This window comes from Protopterus annectens, chromosome 2.part1 (genome assembly GCF_019279795.1).
Source record: "Protopterus annectens isolate FY-2018-M chromosome 2.part1, PAN1.0, whole genome shotgun sequence".
Taxonomy (NCBI): Eukaryota; Metazoa; Chordata; order Ceratodontiformes; family Protopteridae; genus Protopterus; species Protopterus annectens.
The window spans coordinates 1,249,569,862-1,249,593,288 of record NC_056729.1 but is presented as its reverse complement, the minus strand read 5'-3'; the positions used below and the strand labels follow the sequence as shown (position 1 = coordinate 1,249,593,288).

Genomic DNA, 23,427 nt, shown 5'->3' with positions numbered 1-23,427 from the left:
TTTATGATCATACATCTGCTTGGCAAAGGTCACCATCTGGTATTGATTGTTTTCTTTTGTGAATAAATGTATATATTTTTTTCATTGTTTATATCTTTCCATACCGGGTTGTCAGGTGCTCCTGGGACCTGTCCTTGTCTACTTGGTCTGCTGTACCTGCCTGCCTTAGCCACCCTTGGGTTGTTGGTATCATTAAGGTACCTGGTACAGTATAATGCTGCTGTTTGAGGTTGTTTTTCCTGACTACCCATGCCTCGAGTGTATTCATCCCATCTTCATGGGCTGGCATGCAGTGGGTTTTGTGGAGTCTCGTCTATGTCCACATGTAACTTAGATCGAGCTCTGCCTCCCTACATTACAACCTCCCAATCTTAAGTACCTATCCTCTATGAAAGATCAAGCACAATGGTATGTCTAGGTATGCACCCCATCCCAAGGATTAGCACACTCATCCTCTCTCCCTGCACTGTCAAGTGCCAAAGCTGCTAATTGAGCCTTGGCCATCTGAGCTATAGTCAGGACTTCCTACCTCTATGCCACTGGTGCATGCCATGAATAAATACATCAATCTTTGATGCAATTCCTATTCAGAATTTACTGACATCCATATAAAGCTTTGCAAAGCACATTACTTGGTAGACTTCAGCTTATATTCAAATATAATTGACGTACTCTACTTCACGGTATTTAATATTCCATATAGCTTTGTCAGCCCTTAATATCCTAATTATTGTTGCATAAGTAGCTTACTTTCTGTCTGGTCATAATTCACATTAGTAATATCAGAGTATGTTGCTTCATTATAATACCAGCTTATTTATTGAATTTATTGACCAACAAGTAATCATTATGGTTCAAGTTGTAGAAATAACAGCAAACTACTGAACTTCTCAGGAACAAGGATTTTAAGACATGTAGTGCTAATAAAGGGGAATATAGTTGCTGATGTGAAAAATAAGCTTACCTACATCTATTTTTTTCTTTTTGGTAAATCTGTACATAAGGGACTTTTGGGTATTGGTTAACAGAAGTGTTGACTAGTACTAGGGTTAGCTAAAAAAATTGACATTTATTTATTTAACATTTTGTTTACTGGGAAAGTCTGACTTGGAACGAGCCAATTTTCAGTGGAGGCCTGTGGAGAAATGCTCTAGATGCATGTCCTTGTAAAGTGGGAGAAAACCAGAGCAGCTGGAGGAAACTCGCACGAATGCAGGGAGGACATGCAGACTCCGCACAGAAGGCACCCCTGCTGAGAATCGAACCAGAGAACCCTTTGCTGTGAGGCAATAACTTTAACCGCTGCACCACTGCAACATCCGTCTTTGTGCTAAAGAACTCTATAGCTGCCATCACATTGTGGACTGTTCTCTTCTGATATCACTCGTTGAGTTGCTTATTGTCCTGTTCTTGAGTCTGCCAATGTGCTTACTGTGTTACAGGATATAGGTTCAGATGGTTGTTTTAAGCCTAACATGAGATTGTTGGCCTTCCCCAAGTATTGCTGTAAATTGTTTAATAGTTACTTGTGTGTGCATATGTTCATGCCGTTATACAGAGGTACTTATTTATCTTGTATATGTTCCCTCTGTTACCTCCATTGTGGAGTGTCCTAGTGAACATGCTACAGTTACAGCTCACTGAGACATTAACCAAACAGAGGCTTAGACAACACTTCTTGCTGGAACACACTTTTTTATCTCACTTCATGATTTTCTGCTATATATTATCAGTACATTTTAATCTTTTAAAGGTGAGAAAAGAGAAATATGGGGATGAAGTGTATTAACCTCCCTTTTTCATAAGTCTGCTCTTTTATTCACTATCCAGAATGCTGTGACATGATGGTTACTGTCATAATTTAAAAGCAGGGAGGAATAATTTAGTATAATATTACCACTCTCTTGTAATCTTACTTAAAAATTCTTAAACAATCCCCAGATCACATTTGTTTAATAATACTGTTTTATCATTTTTTTTTATTTCACCACATATTTGTGGGTTGTGAATAAGGAACCGTCTTAAATAAAACTGTTATGGTCTTGGAGGCTTGCAAGCAATTTAATTGCTTGTTTATTATATTGAATGACTAGGCTTTCTGGCAGCCAGTGCTTTTAAATAATTTAATTCTTTTGAAAGATTCTGATGTATACTGCATTTCTAACATAAGTAATAATGTTATCAATATAAGGGATAAATTAAGTTAGTTTATGTATCCGTTAAGTGTTGCATCTGTTTATGGGGTCTAAAATCAAATTATGTCTAGTCTAGTAACAGAACTTTTAGATGTGGTACGTTTGACCATAGCCTTTATAGAAGGATTTTTTTTCTTTAACAGATTATACAAAACACTGACTGGTTCCTGAGTTACTGAGATTCAAACCGTCCTTACTGTGGATTGTGAAAATTGCACTGACGCCTGCTGAATTACAAACCCAAACTTGCTTCCATTTGTTCTTCTTATAGGATTTGCCAGGTAACCATTCATTGAAGTAGTGAATTTTATGTATGTAGTACATTTCTGAAGAAGTTTTGCTATTAAGTGAGACGAAAAATGTTTGTACAAAGTGCGTTCAAAGTCATTAAAGCGGGTGTTGTTTTTCTAAGAGCGGCTATCCTGGTGTGTTTTTCCATATTTGAAACTAGGTTTGTTTTGATTATGAGGGCTCTTCAATTCAAGATGTGTATACTCTAAAAAGTAGTTTTATAAGATTTAGGATTGTCTGCTCGGATCATGAGTTGAGTGATGCTGGAGGTAGTGCAGAGAAACTTAACTCCATGGAAAACATATACTAATTTTTATCCAAATATTGTTTTATTAAAGAAGCACTCTTTTAATAAACTGCTTCTATTAAAATATGACCTCAAAAATTTATATCTTGCAGGTATAGAAAACCAACAGTTTCTTAGATTATAACGGTGAAGATTATTGATGCATTTCAGTAGCACCTTTCACTCTAGAATTGCTAATAATGAGCTCTGTGCATGTCTATATTATGTTTATGAAAACTGAAGTTTGGAAATGGAATAAAGAAGCAAGTTTAAGAAAATAGCAAATAAATGTACTTTCAGGTTGATATGTCATGTCAAGGTGACGTCATTGCACTGTCAGAACACCAAAGCTTGGGCATCAAAAAAAGGTGATTGTTAATAAGGACTGACTTAAATATGATCCAAATATCAGCTGTAGGAATTAGTCTTCAAAAACATTCCATACAGTCACTTATGGGTTCTTCTTATTCCTTAAATTGCAAACCATTTTTAACCCAGATTACCACGGTCATTGCCAACCATTATTCATGGTCAAGAGTTCCTTTTTTCATTTTTCTCTGGGATGAGCTATAATTTATTAAGGCTGTATGTAAACATCAGACATAGTTTTACAAATAATACATTTTGAAATTGTTGGTGAACTCATGTCTATAGAGTTTTGATTTTCTAAAAACATCAGTCTAAAAAGTTACCAAGATTTTCCTTCTAGGAATTTATGCTTTTAGTTCAGTGGCATGAGCAGTTCGTTTGGTAAATGTATTGCAGCACGACCTCAGTAAAGGGAGAGAGAGTGCGTGATAAGTGAATATTACTGTGTTAGAGAGATGGTTATGTTTGTAGATCAAGCATAACAAGTTGACTCTGTTTATATCTCACTGGAGTCTTTCTCACAAGTTAACTGTTGTATGTTTTTGGTTATGAAACTTGATGACCCAGATTGATAACTGACTAAAGGGCAGAACTTGGTATATGAAAATATGAAGTAAGACCATTTCCCTAAAAGTATTACTGCTAGTGTTTTCTTATACGTATTGATTCAGGTGCAGTGGATATAGTCACGGATGAAGTAACTCATTATTTATTCATTTTCTGATATCTGCTTTATCCTTTACAGGGTAACAGAGAGGCCAGGTGTTTAGGTATACTAATTGCTTTACTATCAGTCTTGAAACCCAAAATCTTGAACTGCACAGTACAAAGACCATAGTATTAAATACCATAACATCGAACTCCTGAACTTGACCCCCTGCAGGACCCATGTTAGCACTTCTTTCTGGGTCTACAGCCCTTCTGGACTTCTCACTTATTTATAGACTTAAAATTGTGAGACAATTTGGTATCTAAGATTTTTAGACATCGTGGTTTACAGCATTTTGATCTTTGATATTATGATACCAGTATAAAGCCAGATTGTGAGGCTTGCTAGGAGAATTTCATGTAGCATGTGGCACTGGTACATTTTATTTTAGTTCTTGGTTTCTTGGCATTAGAAGCTGCTTTGTGTTTGGTCCCAATATTGTGCAGTTCAAGATTGTGGGCTTCAATGTTGTGATAGTAAACTGTACTAATTGTACTATTGACGTTAAGATCACCATTATAGTTATGAATAACTGTGACACCATGTATAATATGCTGACTGCTTTGGATAATATATATATATATGTGAGTTAATGGACATGATATAGCAGTCCGCTTGGATAGACTTAAATTATTAAGAGTGGGTGAATGACGTTTAAAACAGGCTGTACAACCAAAGGTATAATCATTCTGCTGAAGTAGTAGCACAAATACAGAGATTTACATAAGTTTTGTAAGGATACATTTTCTGTTTTTGCCTACGTCTGAATTTGTTAAAGTCCACAAAATGGACTTCCCTTATTGATGAGCTTGATTACAGCTAATCTACAGTTTGTGCAATAAGTTGTTCTCCATGTAAAAACAGCAAATCTTTAAACCTGAAAAGACACGGATACAGGTGTGACTTACCATAATGGGACATTATTATTTAACATTTGTTAACCGGAAAAGTCCGACTTGGAATGAAGCTATTTTTCAGCAGAGGGCCATGGAGAAATGCACCAGACGCATGCCTTTACAATGTGGGTAGAAGCCAGAGCACCCAGAGGAAACCAGACGAATGCTGGGAAGACATGCAGACTCTACACATAAGGCACCCCAGCCGAGAATCAAACTGGAGAACATCTTGCTGTGAGGCAACAATGCTACCACTGCACCGTCCATGATGTTTATAACATTGTGTGATTAAACACTTTCCTTCTTTGAGATATGCAAAGATAGCAGATGATTTAGGTTTACCAAACGGAACAATAAATAGCAGAAATTTGAGTGCTTCAGGCCAAAGTTACTCTGTAAATATTTTCATTTGAGAGGCTCATTGCTTAGACTTCAAAAAAATAATTTCAGGACAAAAATAAAATAAGCTGATGTATTGTTTGTGTTGGCTGTTTCCGTTTTCTTTCTTTTTCCTGTTTATTTTATTTATTTATTTATTTTACTATACAATATAAAAACAGCTAATGCATTTTCAGTGTTTAAGAAAAGTTTTATTTGAATCTGGGGTAAAAAAAAAAGTTTGTTTTAAGGTAAAGACCTACTCACTGAAAAGTATTTAAGCTGAGTCCAGGCATTCAGTGTTACAACGCAGAAAAGACTTTTGCTGAACCATAGTACCACTGTGACTTCTGACCAAAGACTCACATATTCCAGTCTTCAACCACAGTTCTCCTGAATAATTAATGAGAGAGTTCAATTTGCTACACTAAGCCAAAAGGCACATTAGCACAGCTCTCCCTTACCTTTCCACTTCCCCCACCAACATATTTGCTGTCACCCAGCCAGGACACATGAGGCAGACCAGCTTGGGGCATGGTTAGGAGAATTTTTAAGTTTCATTTAAAAGAATGACACATTTTTAGCTGCATTTGTTCAAAGCAGCTAGAGTGGTTATAATGTGTTTTTCTTGCTTGTTTGAGAGGTTTATAAAATACAGTGACCAGAATTTTGGCATGCAACAATGAGTCACGGGTCTGGGTCAGTGTTGCAGCATTCATTTTCTTTATAACATCTGGAGGGCAACTTCATGGCTCAGCGCAACCAGCTTGCAAACAATGCCTGCCAAGCTTGTTGCACTATGTAATCTTGTTTTTGATTTTTTTTTTTGGGGGGGGGGGGGGGGGTTACAGTTCTTCATTATGTGATGTGCTTAGTTACAACTCAGTGCTGTGGCTGACCAGTGTTTTATAAATCTGTCTTGAGGCTGCTTTGCCTGAAATGATCATGCATATTTAGGTATGTGTGTGTGTGACCGTGTATGCGTTTGATTTTATTGCATCATTACATATTTCCCTCAGTTAGACCTCATATCACTGTCATAGATACATTTCCTATGCATACCCTAATCATGTATTTTAAGCATATAACAGATTGCATAGACTCTGTGAAAATACCACACCTGCAGCAGCCCAAATACATTGTTGGATTCCTGAGCATTTTCTGCAAAATCTAGTTAAAAATGTAACTAAATGCATGTAAATATCTTGAAAATAGTAAATGTTAAACATATGAAAAAAGCAGTATGTTCTACAAAATGTCTGTTTTACAGTGACAGAGGTCTGTGCATTCACAGCCCCTACATCAGTATTGTAGTATATTATAATGCAAAAAAAAAAAAAAAAAACACATTTTCTCCATATTTTAAAACACAGCTTCATATCTTGGGAAGTGTCTAACCTGGGCATATAATCTCAAAAGCACTTGTTTATGAGATTTCAGATTGTAGATCATTGGCAGAAATTACTGTCTGAGTGTACGTTTATTGAAAGTATGAAAATGTATGCCTGTTTATAAAAGTATCATTTTAGTATCGTTCAAGCTGTATAAGTATTACTGAATGCACCATGGATAATTTCTCTAACATTTTACCTGATATTATGCTGTTTGTAAGTCAGTTGGTGAAAATATTAGTATACATCAGATATTGCATCTCTTCAGAATTACTAGCAAACAACTATCAGTCTCCCCAGTACAGTGCAGTATAAGTCTAACTAATCTGATAGGCAAAGCCATGGAAAGAATTATCATGAAAATGATTGATAAGGACATGAAAAATCTTCAAAAACTAGATCCAACCCAGTCTGATTTTGTCAAGGGCAGATCATGCCTACTTAACCTGGCAGATTTCTTTGAGAAGGTCACCAAGGCAAAGGATGAGGGCAAAATGGTCCATACTGCCTACCTTGACCTGACTAAGGTATTTGATACAATACTCTACTTAGGCATTGTAAATAGACTCAAGGATATAAGCATAAATCCTCTGTTTTACACACTGCATAGCCATTTGGCTCTCAGATGGGACACAGGAAGTTAGGATAAGGGAGACCAACTCTGCAACGAGGCTGGTCACTAGCAGAGTTCCTCACGGCTCTGTGCTGGATCTGCTTCTTTTTGGTATGTACTTCTTAGACGTTAAGGCCGGTGACAAGGACCTCTGGCTGACCAAGTTTGCAGATTATTACAAACTAGGAACATTCCTAGAATCCCCCCAAGACACCAACATCCTACAGGAAGGAATAATACTGACAAATAACTCATGCCAGAGTCATGGCTTAAAAATCAATGCCAAGAAATGTATAATAGTAGCCTTGGGAAAGTCAGCCCCCCTTAGAAAATTGCACCCTTGATAGCATACCCCTAAGAGTAGAACCAGTAGTCATGGATTTGGATATGCATGTAGATAGTAACCTGGCCTTTAACAAACTTGTGTTCAAGGTAGCAAGGAAATCATTCTGTGTTGCTCAACTTATAAGCAGGACATGGCATGTAGGCCCAAGGAAGTAATTGTTCTAGTGTATTTGATCCTCATCAGGTCCATCATTGAGTAGGACACCCCCTTTGGTATGTATCTGACCAGGCACATGCAACAACTGCAATGTCTGCAGTAATTCCTCAGAAAAGAATACAGGGTGAAAATAGTGTGACCTATGCATACTAACTCAAAGCAGTTTCCTGCTGAGTGCTGAGAGGCGATCTATGCCTGGCATGCAAGGCATTCTTGGATCCCACTCTGCAGGGACTTTTGCATGCCTGCAAAATGAATAGCATCAGAATTACACAATCTAGGGACTTAAACTTTGTTTGTGACATGAGCAGATGATGTTGGAGTGATGGGTATATGTCTCGGAGACTTCCCCTTCTCTGAAAAGGCTTCCTATATATGTGACGCAGAGCTGTTTCATAATCAAATTCAAGAGAAACTTGGACCAGTGAATGGGAAATCTGACCTTTGCCACCTATATCTCTAATGGACAGAGGCAGCCTGTCAATCCTTCCATAGTGTACATATACCATTTAGCATAACCTGTAAGGCACACAAACGTTTGGATACAATTGAGCTGGTCCTTAGCCTAGTATACACCTATGGACCTAGGAACTTATACATGGGCAGTGTGTATTTCTGTCTTATAACATCAAGACCATGCAATTCTCTGTTATAAAAAAATGAATGCAAATCTGAAATGATGAACAATGAGTAATATTTTCATTGCAGTACATCATGGATTAACAGTCATACTGTCTTACTGTTTCTTGCATCTTGCTCATTTGTATGCTACCTGTTCATGATTGGCAAGTCACTTAATTAAGGAATACAGCTCCAGCAAGTGTCAAGGTGCTATAAGGAGCTACTGATTTTTAAGAAAAAAATACAAAAATGTGCTATAGGTTTGAATGGGTTAATATAACAGAGTATTAATTAACAGTATTACATATTATTAATCCAAGACTTGGCAAAGGACGGTTTCTTCAAAAGAGCAATGTTTAATACTTTGTTTTTGTTTTGCTGAATATATTTTTATGTACTATTTCTGTTTACTTAACTAATAGTAATTCTGATGACTCCATAGGCTTTTCTGTAAATCTATATTCAGATAGGCACATCATTTAATCATCTTAGCCTGTCACCATCCATTTCACCCAAGCATTCTGTACCTTTTATCATTATTTTGCTTCACTAAGCCACTTCAGACCTATTAACATCAGTTCTTCCTGTTGGGAGTAGGAACACCAAGGAAGTAATCTTGAAAAATTGCATATTTTCGGATAAAGAAATACTGGTTACATTGTTTGCTACAGTGTGTGTTTCACAGCGATAGAGTCCTGACTGTGACTTGTGCAGCTTGGGCTCGACTATGGAGGCCATCACCTGAGGATCCAGCTGGGAGAGGGCAGAAAAAAAGTTGTGGTATTTTATCAGGTTACCTATTATGCACAAGAGGAGGGGGTCTTAAGCATAGCATGATAGCTTTATCAGTGATGCTAAGGGTGTTTATCATTAGATACTCAGGCACACTTCTTGCGATGTTATTAGCCTTATGTTATTGTATGACAGACATGGAGGGGGAATGGGTTGGAAAGAAAATAAAAATATCCTTTTGATCCCAAGCATGATTCTGCTCCAGATGTATCAATCTTCTCTCAAACAACAGAGGAATGTATACCCATATCCTCAGACCATCTACTTTTCCTAGTTTAAATCTACTTTCCTTTTTTCCCATTCCAATTATGTTCCCATTTCAGTTATGTAACTGTAAATGTATTTGTTTTGTTAGATTTTCTCTGTATATATTTTCAGATTTTCTATGTTTACTCATAAATGTATACCATTACTTCTGCATACTATGTATTATTTTCTTATGTTATATAGCCCAGGCTGAGACTGTAGTGGATCATTTTTTTAAAACAAGAATAAAGCATGTTTATTTCCTTTGTTATACCAATTTGCTCACCCAGTATTTCTGTTAGAATAGTCTGCATGGAATTTTTAAAGTCTGCCAACTCATTGAATTCCCCAAAAAATGTGTTCCTAATTGCCTCTTTCTTCCCCATCATACTTCCAACAATTGCAGCCTACCTTAGGAAAATTCTCTGGAGTCTGTTTGGGGTATAAAAATACCCATGCAAACAGTCCCAAGCGAAGACCCTAAATATTCTAGACTTTTTTTATATATGGGAGCTATACATATGTCACACCATTGTTTCTTTATGAATTGTTTATCCAGTCTCTCTTGCCAATGTTTTGTAACTTCCTCTGATCGATTTCTATAGTTATCATGCAGTATTTTATTTTTCGTACTAATTATCCCTTTTTTAACAGCAGCTTCTGTTCTAGGGTCCACTAAAAACTCTACCAGTACTGGTCTTTCACTTAAGAGCCCCTTATTTCTTTTTTCTTTGCCTGTACTCTGATATCAGTACTTGATTGGGAAGGCAATCTCTAGCCTGCAGTCCAAATGAATTCCTGGCCTCTTCCCATTCTGTTGCCTTTCCTTCCCTAATTATTTGATTCCAATACATTGGTTCCTTTGCCAGTTATCTCCAGTAAATTCATCCTCCTCTTCAATATTTTGTGTACCCCTAATTGCAGTCTTCTGTATCAGGAAAATCTCCTTTCTTCATCCCTGTATTGGCTTTATTCTTATAATACATTCTGCTAATTTATGAATGTAATATTCTGTATGGTTATTGTTGTTCTCCTTAAGGATCTGCATCCAAAAATCCCAGTATCATTTTGTTTCTTGAGCTTCCCTTATTTCATCATTCCCCCCTTTGCACTTTGACTTATAGCTTTCTGTGTATGGTATGTATAGTAGCCTCACCCATGTAGTTCTGAAATACCCCATTCAAATCAAATAATCCCAAACCACCTTGTTCTATTGGAAGGATCAATTTATTCCACTTGACTCTTGCCCTCTTCCACTCTCGGATAAAAGTATTCAACTTTTTATTAATTGCAATTCACAACTTCTCCTCTGGTTGATAAAAATATACCTGACCTCTGTTTTAAACTAAAGGGGCTAAAATATTTTCTCTACTTGTATCTTGCTGTCCATATCCATAAAACAGAGCTTCCAATTTCTCAGTTTTTGTCACATTATGCAAAATGTTTTGTTTTAATGAAAACCCTCAAAAAATGCACCTCCAGAACACCTCCAAAACTTATTAACGTAAAACTAACACTCAAAACTATGTACATTTTCAAATAATAAAGTTTTCCCCTCCTAATAGGAACAATAGTTCAGATTAACAGCCATACTCTCAGACTTGAATTTATCGGTAATGAAGGTTATCGGTGCTAGCATGCATAATGTATGCCTCTATGTCCACTAAATGCTGTCTGTTTTTCCTCTCCCAAATGAAGAAAATGCTTTCACAAAACATTATCTTCTAGCCATTGAAAGAAAAAAAGCATTCTATTTTTATTGAACCTTATCGTATTGTCTCCATTGAAACCTGATAACCGGATACACAGTTGCGTTCTACTGCACATATTGCAATGTAAACATTTATGTGCTAGAGGGAAACACTGTTCAGTATTCATTATATTCAGTGTTCTTTTATTTATTTGATTTCCCTTAAAACTTATCATATCAAAACAAGAGCCTTAATCCAGTCATTTCCCTGTGCAAAAATAAGAAAAGGCATATCAGTTTTACTTGTATCATGATCTTTTGTTCAGGCTTTCTTCAGTCATTGTATTGCAGTGCCTACGTTTCTTAAAACTGAGGAAGAAAGAAAGAAGGGAAAGGAAATCTGTTCACCTGTTTACTTTAGTATCCCTGTTGCACAGAAAGTTAACTGAAAAAAAGTTTTACTTAATGCCATGCATTATAAAAATACTGTTAACAACAACATTTTGTTTTACTTGGTCAATATTTCCTTCCTCTTCCCCTTTTCTAAATCTTCTTCCAAACATTGCTGATATGAAGTAAGGCATATGCTTTGAAGTCCCTTCCAAGTTTAACAAAATCAACAAAGTTCAATATTTCGAGATTTTCTTGTTCCTTCTTACTTCACAAATGTAATTAATGTTTTGTAATCCCTCATGTATTCACCAGTTTCCTAGTTTCTGGTTTTCTTCCTGTTGATTTCCATCTTTCAAATCCAGTCACTGGTTCTTTTCCAACATGCAACTGGTCATTGTTTGATCATTTTTTTTATCCTGGTAAGTAAATTTAAATGAATAAGTATATACATTCAAAGAAAATTACGCTTTGCCACAGGGAGTAGTGGAAGCTGTGAGCAACTAGGAAAGTCTGACCTCGGTTCATGTGATCGCTGAGTTCTAACTAGGGACATTAGGGCTGACCTCAGTTCATGGGATCCACTGAGTTCTACCTAGTGTAAGTCTCAGGCTGCTCAGTGGTTCAGTATCACCTGCTAAAATATCTGCAGATTACCTCAGTTTTTTTCCCATGATGCACATCTTTTACATTAAGCCCCTTGCTATAGCTGCCTTGTTGCTGTATCAGGCATATAAGCTGTACTCACAGCATGACATAAATGCAGTGTATTAGGTCAGATGTTAGCCCTAGTAACTCCTTACTGCAGTGAGTCACCAGTTATGTGCATCACACTGAGGGCTCACTTTGGGGAGTTCTTTCTGAATCAGACTTTGTGATTAAACAGGGTCTGTCAAGCTTAGCACAGGCTAATTTTGAACATCTCAGTTGTCTTCCTAAATCTACTCCCTTTTCTTGGTTGTGCTTTTTATGCCGTTTTTCTTATGTGCCATCTCTATTTTCACATTTAATACTTTTTTTTCTACTTTAGCCCACATTGGTGGTCTTGTATATGCTGAAGAATGATTTGTAGGTAATCTCCCTATTGTTGCTGTATTTTCATGTTTCCAGTATTAGTTTTAGCTGCAGTGTCTTTTGTCACAAAGTTGTTCTCTTTACCTAATTGAGTCTTTAGTTTAATGCTTATATCTTCTGTGTTTGAATCTGAGCACGTTTGAGCTTCTCTAATATTTTGTTTCTCATCCCAAAAACCCTTGAGTGGCTGTTCAGCTGTATCAGTGTTCTCACATCATTGCCTAGTCATTTTCTAGTTACATCTGAAGGAAGTTATTTTGTGTTTATTACATTGTGTTCATCAACAGCAATAAAAATACACTTTACAAATTTTCTGTTTCACAGGCAGTCAGATTATTAGGTCATTTACATAACATCCATTTCAGAAATATTAGAGTAAATTCTGATGAGGATTTCTAACATCTTTTTGGTACTGTATGTTACAAATTAGTCTGGATGACTATATTGTCGCACATTGTCTCAGTATAGCAAATATTATTTCTATTTCAATACAAGTTGAATGGCAGTCATGCATCACTACCTTTTCTTTCAGGTGTGTAATATGACTAGCAGGAGTCGTCTGTCATGCATATCTTATGATGCGCATTTATGCAAAGATGTGCATCAGAATTTTGTATGTATGTAAATCATTTGGTAAATGCATTAAAAGTGTTGGCTATTACTGTGCTTTACATTCCCACTGGAGTTTTAAAGTATAAAGTCAGGCATGGATATAGTTTTATTATAAAATGGCATTAACTTGTACTGTTTTGTACTTGATTACAAATTCTGAAGCAATTTCTTAAGGCCCCTCTGTTTAGCCAGTGGGATACGCATGATATTGGCTTGAAAACATTTTAATACTTTTGTGCATTGCAACGCATCTTATTGCCAATGGATTTGAAATGTATCATTCTAACGTAGATGCTTTGTGAGGCAAGCTGTGATTTAGACTGGCATGCTACTAGTATGGAGGCTATTAATTAATGCACACAGCTTGTTTTAATGGAATTCTGCACTACAGTGCTCACGACAAGAAAGGGACATAATGTTTTCATTACAACGAAAGTTTGTGTGACTAGAATCTGACAACCTGCACCAGGACATGGACATAGCAAGAATGTTATCCCAGGAGTTTTGGATTTGGAGTGATTGAAGGAAAGGCCCATAACATTTGCAGTAGTTGTTTGCATACTTAATAAAATGAAAACAAACTGGCTAGTTTGTTCTTTGACAAACTTGGGAAAAGATAATTTTACAGCATAAATCCCTTTTCTAGTTTATTTAGAAATACCATAGATAAGTTGAGCAAAATCCAAAGTAGTTTTCACAAATCCATAACCCACAACCTGGCTTGCTACCTAGATTAAAGAGGTACACTGTTAAGCAAAAAAACTCAATGCCCATCTCTGAAGAGACTCTTATTGGTCCAGCAACAGCCAACATGGAATGCTTGGAAATCTTGGGTTCAAGTCCCAAATGAGAGCTAATATTTTCCTTTTTCTTCTGTAATTCTATCAGTTGCTAATCAGAGGGCATTCCCTGTATTTGTATATGCATTTGTAATTTGACCTTGATCACCATTCAATGGGTTTTCTAGCTGAAAGGATAAAACTCATTACCTATCTGTCTAGAGGCTGTTGATGGGCCAGTGGCATTGACACCAGCATGTTATAGTGGAGATCTTGTGTTTGAATTCCAAATGAGCCAGTTTTATCCTTTCACTTCTATGAGTCTAACAAGCAGCAGTGAGATGTTACAACAACGACATCCCTGTCAGAATACTAAGGCAAAGCTAGGTCTGATAAACACTGTATGTGCACCATTGTTTTGCTGAGCTGACAGTGGAACAGGTAGAGAGGAATTCCAGCAGCACAGACCACATACTTGATATACAGGATGGACCACTGACAATATAGCCAAGAGTACAAGGGACTTCTGCATCAATTCTGGTATGCAAAGTTTTTGTTTGGAGTTCCCTGTAAAACTCTAAATAATGTAGAAACAGACATGCTGGAATAGACCCTGCTTTGTCAAATGTTTAATAAGATATGCTGGTAGCAGCCATCAAGGATAATTTCAGAGATGTTGGTGGAATTCGGGAACACTGGTCCTTAGAAGCAGAGCAAGTGCCTGGTTGATGCATTCTTCTCGGCAGATGATCTGCTTTGCATGTATTCTTTTGTACTGGCTCAGTTTAATTCGGGGGGGGGGGGTACTGACATTGAAATATTGTTAGAATCTATACTTTGGGTGTACAAATATCTCCAGGTCTTGTGGTGACTCCTTTTTACCTTGCACTTATTTGGTCCCAGTTCTCCAACCCCATTCTCTGACCTTGATCTCTGCATATTCTGGTATGTTTTGTCATTATGTGCTAAAGTTTGTTATATTTTTATAAGCTAGTTTTGCTCATACTACACTCATCATTTTTTTATGTGTGGTAATAGGGTGCAAAAATGAATATTACAACAGATAAGTAATAAGGAAATAAAATAATAAACTAGGTAGTAAAGTATCCCAGCCCAGACCCTTATGAGCAATGACTGTGGCCAGAAATGGCAGAAACAACTGCATGAGCAACCAGTTGCTAAGCAATTGTTTGGGAGGCAGATTGAAGTCCTAATATCCAGGAAAAACTAGCAGTGACGCAGGACATAGGGGTAATGTGCAAATGTCACAGAGTGAACAGAGGATAGACGTGACGTCTAATCTTGGAGCATGAGGCAAGAAGCTTAACTACTGAGCCACCATTCAGCTCCAGTTATGCATGGCAGTGCAGTAGGCACAAACAGCAATTGTTGTCCAGGCCACAACTGAGCAAGATGTTCGACCCTACCAGCATAATCCTGTTGTCAGGAGCTAGATCTGTACCTATTAGGATTAAGAACCCGGAAGGCTCTACAATAATGTGTCCAAAACTCCATACTGCCCGAAAAACAAGACAGCTTTCCTGCCCATAGTCAGACAACATAATGAGTATATGAAAGTAACCACTTACAGATATTAGTGTGAATAATGCATAATTAGAAATGGTGGGTGAGGAAGGTCTTCTGAATTTTCATCATAAGAAAAGAATGAGTGGTGATGCTGTAGGTCTTGCTGCAGTTGTTAGAGATTTAAAATCTATGTATTTTATTTGGAATTCTATATATTTAGTGTCAAAAACAGTGGCACATTTTTTATCAAAGATGTTAGGAACAAGTTAGACTTTCATGCTGAGTATACTCTCACCTACTTAACAAGGAATTACCTGGGCCTGCTTTGTGATTTGATAATATCATTACCAGCTCTCACCTGATAAACTTGTATGTAATAGAGTATAAGCTCAGGCTGTTACATTTGTCCAAAGAAATAAGGTTCCTCATAGCTATTAGTTTGTCTTGGTGTTTTTTGTATCTTTCAGGTTTATTTAGTTGAGATTGATTGTAAATGCAGATGACACTACTTGGAGGTATTGATTTGTAAATATAGTTGGCACTACAGTATTCGATAATAGGCCTTATCAGAAAATTGTATAATGGAAACATCGCTTTTTCTTGCTTACAGACAGGTGTTTATAACAAATCCCTTAAGATACCATAATACCTCCTCACAATAGCCATAGCATTTATTTCAAGTTTAACTAGACCATCTATAATTGCTCCCAAGTCCTTAACCTCTACTGTGAGCAATATATGATGATGACACTGCAGTACAGCTTTGGGGGGGGGGGGTGCTACTGCACTCTCGAGCATGCCATCCGTCAGATGAGATATTAAACCAAGGTCCCAGCTGCCTGTCTTAGTGGTAGCTCAGGTAAATGTTAACAGTTCCATAGCAGTTACTGCCCTAGCCAAATTTCCCCTACTTACCACCTCGCTTAGGTCTTCCCTGAAAAGTGAGTGCTGTCCCTGTGGAACTAACCTGGTCAACAGAATGCAAATTAAAAAAATCTAGTAATCAATCATATATGGGTATTTGGGATTCACCAGTTACCATAGTATAAAGCATTGCATTTATTAATGTTAAAGAAAACCAAGTTACTTTTAGGCCACCCTACTAGATAGTCAGGGTAATGCTGCATATATATTCTTGATATAATGGATAGGATGACACAAAGATTTGCTGTTTGTCAATGTTTACATTCATAATTTGAAACTGAAGCAAATTATGGTAATACATGGCATAAGAGCAGATCAGCTTAATATTGCCACTTGTTTTGTGATTTGTACAGCTGTAGAAATAGGGCAAATAATTGCACAAATGGGCTTGTTCATGAACCCCTGCTCAACACAAATAACCACATCATCTTTGCCATATGACCACTGTTTATTAACATCACATCAATACATGCGCATTTATCAATTCAGTAAACTTATACCATTGTTCTATAAACAAATAATACACCAACTTAAACCTAATTGATTTAAGGACAGCATTAAGGACTGCTCACCACAATGTAGCCGTATTCCAAAGCAGAGTTAATGTACCACTAAGTACACACCAACCAAATGCACCATCAGGATAAGTAAAATCACCACTCACTGTAAGTATTACATAGGGAGAAGGGGAGGAGGAATAAGGGAAAGCCCCTTATTCCACTTACCAGGCTCTCAAAATGCAGCATGCCCCCCCAAGCCAACACTTACCAAATTGTTCATTCTCAGTTAGTACAAAATTACAAGAAAATCCTAGTCAAGCTAGAGTTTTCACTGTGTGATTCCTTAAAACCTCTTTAAAGAAGATGACTTGATGTATGTAAATGACCTCTTAAGGACATCAGGTGTTTCAGATATATGGCAGTTCTGAATGCCCCTGACTTTTTTCTTTTTAAGTCTCTTAATGGACAAATTCAGGCTGAGGTTTGGACTTGCTCTCCTGCCATGCACATCCTTGTCAACAAGGCTTCAACTATCCCTTCTCTCCCCTTGACTGACTTCATGTTGCTACAAAACATTCTCAGCACCCCCACCCATGACTAGAGAGAAACCTACAGCAAACCCATAAACCAACTCCTGAACTGCTTTTCTGTCACTATTTTCCTCCAGGAGAGATTTCAACATGAAAACTTTAATAGGAAGTGCAAAGGTCAGACAAACAACCAGTGCTAGGTCAAAGGTCCTCTCTCGCTCTCCCTGCAGTAATGATTCCTCTCCCTATTACTTCCTCTGACCACCTGCCTACTGCTGTCTGCCTACTGTTGTCTTGCAGCAAGAAGGTCATCCCTTCCTTAGTCTAGCAGTTCATAGCTCCATGAGGGCCACCAGATTGTGAGCAATATAATCAAATCTGCAAATTACCCATAAGTCATTGCCTAATATAAAGTCCCAACAGGTGCTACTCTTGACTGCAAGTTCCTCAGTTCCAACCCTGGTCTGCACCTATGCCCATTCCAATATCATGCTTAACCAAGTGTCTGCATGTCTGTGTTCCTAATGAAGTGACATATCTACTACCTTTAACTTCATGAAACACTGGTCAAACCATGATTATACATTGTCCCACCAAGCTGTTGGATCTCTCTAACCATCAAAAATTAGAAAACATAGGCAGTCCTTTATCTGTTGTCCGCATATGTTATTTGGCAGAGGTTTTACACCGGATGCCCTTCCTGACGTAACCCTCCTCATTTATCCAGACTTGGGACTGGCACAAAGAAATACACTGGCTTGTGCATCCCCAGTGGCTGTGTTATGGATGTGGTTTATAGATGTGGTGCGAGAGAACATGCAGGTGGTTGGTGTGTGAGAGCAAGATGCAGAGAACAGGAAGAAATGGAAACAGATTATCTGCTGTAGCAACCTCTAATGGGAACAGCCAAAAGAGAAGAGAAGAAGGCAGTCCTTCATTTGATGGTTTATTTCTCTGATGACCATCAGCAAAACCCAAAACCTGGTTATCCCAAGTCCTTGCCCTTAGCTTACTCTGTCTCCTTTAACCAAGAGATGCTAATGTGTCTGTCAAATCCTCAGCCACCAGGGTGTCTGTCTCAGCAAGTCTCTGTGCTCTGTCAATGTCTGTTAGGTTGAATACTACCACAGATTCACCTTGCCAGATGTTTTTTTTTTTTTGGGAATGTGTGGTGTAATGGCTATAGCCGTGCCCCCACTACGTGAGCTATCATGTCCTTTAAACCCACCCCCTGTGACTCCTAACCAAACCCCTGCCAACTCAATATGACAAAACAATTCTGTCACTAGCAGGGAAGTTCCAGTCCCCCCACTGACAATGGCTTCACCAAACCATCCACTGGGTCCCCTTCCAGAAGCCCTGTCCAAACCTCCAACTCCTGCACCTGCTTGGCCAACCTTGATGGCTCCTGTAACCTAACCCTACTTAAAGCATTCAAATCCTGGAAAATTTTGGTTAGATGTTCATCTTTCATCTGGTTCTGCCTAGCTTTCTCATCAATGCTAACAACAGAAATATTACATTACAGTTAGCTGGGACTCCACCAATAGGACATCACTGTCCTCTGTTTCTTTCCTCCTGCTTTTTTTCCCCCCATCCTGCTAGAGATCTCTGTAGGCAGCAAGGAACTCTTTCATGATCGTCCTCCTCTTTTCCTTGCTGGTTCCCAAGGAAGAATCTCTGCTAGAAATTGATCTTGCCCTTTGTCTGCTGGAAAAAATACCTCTGTGTAAGACACTGCTTCACTCAGTCTCTGACATAGCTTCTGAATGTTTGCCATCCTTTAAGAAAAAATATATTAATCACTATCCACATATACTGTCACCTCTCTTCACCAGGATGCAAGCTTCTGGACAGCTGAAAGGTAACCCCCCCCCCCTTTACCTACCACTGCTCTGATATGTTACCAGCACTCTCCCCCTGTATTTTTAATATACCTCATTATTGGGTACAATCCACATTTGAGTTGTAACTACCCAAGAGCCTCAGGGAGGGGCCATTTGTTTTTAAGAACTGGTCAATTTTTAATACAGTCAGCATTCATTTTTATGATTTTTAATGCCTTTAACAATCCTGTGACTCTGCAATTGAATTTTTAACCAAGCTGCCTTTACACCATGAGAAGTAGCATTCAGCGTTTTGGGAATAGAACATTGCAAGAGCTGGGCTGCCTCAGTCGGAAGTCCACTAAACTCCTGCTCTGCTGTTGTTAATTGAAACTGAGCCTCTGTTATTTACCAGGAAACAACAACTGTGAGGGATACCACAACTGACTACCACCTGTACATTTTGCCCTCCGAACCCCAGGTAGGAAAAAATTGAAGAAGATCTTCAGTTCATTTGCCCTTTTTATTTTTCCATTTAAGTATAATTTATTGAACCAAACTGCTGTGGTACTCTAGCGCCATGTGCATGCTTGGGGAAACTGTCCATAAAGTAGTAGTCACCTCCTGGACCCTTCGACAATACCATGGTGAACTGACCCTATTAGCTGAACCCTAAAAAATGATGTAGGCCTCTACAGACCCCTATGGGTAAATCCGCCACCCCCTGAGCTGCACCCAAAGCCCTATCTCCATCCATTTTTTTCTCCCTGTATCCCATGATAGGGACTGGCACTTCTCCCCAAACCCCTTTGTTCTCCGATGGCTCTTGGTTGCCCTACTGTTTGCCTGCCTTACTTTGTTAAATTATTTTTTTATTTAGTTTTATAATGTATATTGTTGCTATAAATCCTATCCCACAAACTTCACTGCCAGTAATCACCTTCTTTGTATACAACTAGTTTGAACTCCCTCTTACTCTAAGGCCTACCCTGGCCAGGCCCCAGAGATGATGCCACATGGAGGAGGTACTATTGTACCTGCAGCTTACCTAATCAGCAGTGGCCTTTAAGAAGACTAGGCAAACTATATATTTTAAGCTGAGAACAGCTGCTACATGCCTCCTAATCTACCCTCTGATGCTATCAATGAACAAATGCAACCACAGAGGCAACTAGCCCTATGCCATACACATTTGCCATCCTGAGTAAGTCACCCACTATACTTTAAAATCCTCCCAAAGTCCACAGACTAGCTTGGTCATCCAGAAGACAACCCACTGGGCTGGTCCCATGCCAGTGAATCTCTGCACCATGCTAATGGAAAGCACAGCTCTCCTGCAAAACTGGAGTGTCCTGAGACTGTGTGGAATCCACTGTGGTGGTTACTGGAGTGTCCTGAGACTATGTGGAACCCACTGTGGTGGTTAAGAGATGACTGCCGAACGGTAATTCCCCCTCCCCCTGTTTATAACTACATGCTTATTTCAAAAGCTTCTATCACCAGACATTCAAAGCAAACATCCCAGACTCTCATCTAGCTCTGTAGCATAGTCTGCTAACCCAATCCCAATGCCGTTACCTAGGAATCTATCTTTCTGCACCAAATCAATCCCAATGTCAAAGGAAAATGAAAACTGATGTTTTACTTTTTATAACTTTGTTTTGTTTTCTTACTGAATACCTATATGACACTAACTATCAGGACTTCGCTTACCCTTGGTCTGTGTGACTTGATATCTACAAAGGTGAATTCCCTCCTGGTTGGTGCTAGTGTTAGAATGTAGATGTACCTACTGTCATCACCTATAGCAAAGAGGTTGATGTTTCCTCCCTCCCACCCTTAAAAACTTATTTACCACCTTAGTTCCTCTAACCTTCTCACTTCCGATCAACTTAAGCTCATCCACCAATCTGTCATTTCCTCTTCCTGCACTCTCTTTATCCTGATATTAAGTGGTTACAGCTCTACCTATACTCCATCCCAGACATGAGTTTATGGATAAGCTCATCTGCCCAGCAAACTGCATACATGACATTTTAGCACTTTTCAGAACTGAATAAACAGCTCTATGGGAAAATCAAGACTTTGTCCTCTGGTTGGAGGGCAAAAGAAAATGACATTACAATTGCATGTTCAAATTAAATCTAGCCTAAGATACTTGTATTTATTTAGCAAATATTTTAAATCCTCAATTATTGCATTAACTGGATGGAAATGGATATTATACTTTCCATTAAGAAACATTATGGACATATACATTACAAGGCAGTTAATACATAGAGTGTGATCTTAAGCAAATGGGATGCATCGGAAGAAAGGTTGTAATTAGTCTCTGCTCATTTACACATATGAGATGTTTGTTAATGCTGGCATTAATAAGTTAAAACTCATTTGATTTTATGAGGTACTGTAAGGTATCTCATGGAACAGTGCAGCCTATTATTGAAGTAGTACAGTTATAGAAATATTCATATTTGGATTACTAATTATATAGGTATGCATATAACAAATTATACAGGTATGCATAGAACACATTAGCATGTACAACATTTCATATATTCTCAAAACTATCCAGTAGAAAAACTCTTTAAAAAAAACTCAGTCAGTAAGAATGGCTGTTGTTAAAAAAAAGACATCTGGGCCAGTAATCAAGGAGTCTCAGTCCTCAGCACTGATACTGGAGAGAGATGTTCACTTGCAACAAAAGTGGATGCACCCAGTATATGCAGATGCAGCTCTCTGCATCAAGCACAATTTCCCTTAAGTGCACACAGGGAACACATTCGGCCTGGAGTCTGGGTTTCTCTCTGTCTGTCTCTCCCCAGGTCCACATTAAGGCTCTCCACTGGCACACTTGTTGAGTTAAGTCCGCACCTGAGTGTCCAAGCCAAGTTCTCCAGCACCCTTTCTGTGAAACCAGTGCTTCGTGTCCCCACCCCAAGCAGCTAGCATGCACAATCTTTAAGATTTGATTTACACACACACACACACACACACACACACACACACACACACACACACACACACACACACACACATGGGAAAGGCTGGCACAGGTTTACTAGCTAAGCCCCCTTCTTCACAGACAATAAGATAGTTATTACTGCAACCTGACACTACAGTGCCAGCTACCCAAGTCTCTTGCAAAGGTACCCAATTATATTGAGTGAGATTAATGTTAATACAAATAGTAATATTGACCAAACAACCAGGCTTCAGCAGTGGCCATAGTGTCACCAATAGATATATGTACTCTCAATTTTTTAAATATTTCAATAAAAAGGGCCAGCCACATTGAACAGTTTAAATATATTTAATAATAAATAATAAAAGGACATGAAGATACCAAATCTATTTAAAGTAAACACGAGTTTCAATCACAGGAAACATTAAAAATAACACAGCTGGAAAAATTCACACAGTAACAATATCTTTATGGCCTAGGACCAGTAATTTAATTTCATTTCTTACAATTTCTCAAAGTTAGCAGGAGCTGACCATAACCACTTCTCTTCCAGTATCCTGCATTACTCCCCCTCCACACACACACACACACACACACACACATATATATATATATATATGTGTGTGTGTGTGTGTATGTATATATATATATGTATATCTTTAATTCAGTTGCAATACAGTCAGGACCCATTGCTGGTACATTTTTAACACAAGCAGCTTTGCAAATCCATTTTCAACGCAAGCATCTGTACAAATCAGTTTGATATTCAAATAACATATAATTCTTTACTAAATTCCAGCTAGCTGTGCTGGCATGTGTTACACATCCACTGCCCTACTTTTCCTGGCATAGCTGGCAGTAATTCACATCATTGCAACATAAAACGCATGTTAAAATATGTGTACTTGAAATCTATATACATACACATACAAATATAAAGTATGGAGTACATGTATAAAATGCTGTTTTGAAAATGGGTATCTCTTTTTGATACATTTCTGAAATTAGCTAAATCATCTAAGCCTGGTGAGACATAAGCATTACAAAAGACATGCTGCCATGATTATTTATATTCCAATCTATTGTTCTTATCATGATGTCTGCTACCTACAGACTTGTAGTATACCACATAAAAATACTTCTTTTATGTGTCACAAACAGTGCTGTGCCTTTTATAGTAGCAGTCACATTATTCTTTTTCATGCAGGTTTTTGGAGTGATTTTTCTTTTGGACATTTTTTAAAAAGGTGATTTTCAGCAGTTACATTTGGTTTCCTTGTTGTAATATTGGCATATTTTCATAATTGCAGGCATATCTGAG

General features: G+C 38.0%; 1 protein-coding gene across 3 annotated transcripts in view; it reads left to right on the top strand.

Moving 5' to 3' along the window:
• Positions 1–2,344: 2,344 nt before the first annotated feature.
• SEMA5B (semaphorin 5B) overlaps positions 2,345–23,427 on the top strand; it is a 3,270,261-nt gene continuing 3,249,178 nt past the window's right edge. For all 3 annotated transcript variants that reach the window (XM_044062778.1, XM_044062776.1, XM_044062779.1), the window contains exon 1: positions 2,345–2,476. The gene's annotated coding sequence lies outside the window, so the exon portion shown is untranslated. The remainder of the gene's footprint in view (positions 2,477–23,427) is intronic.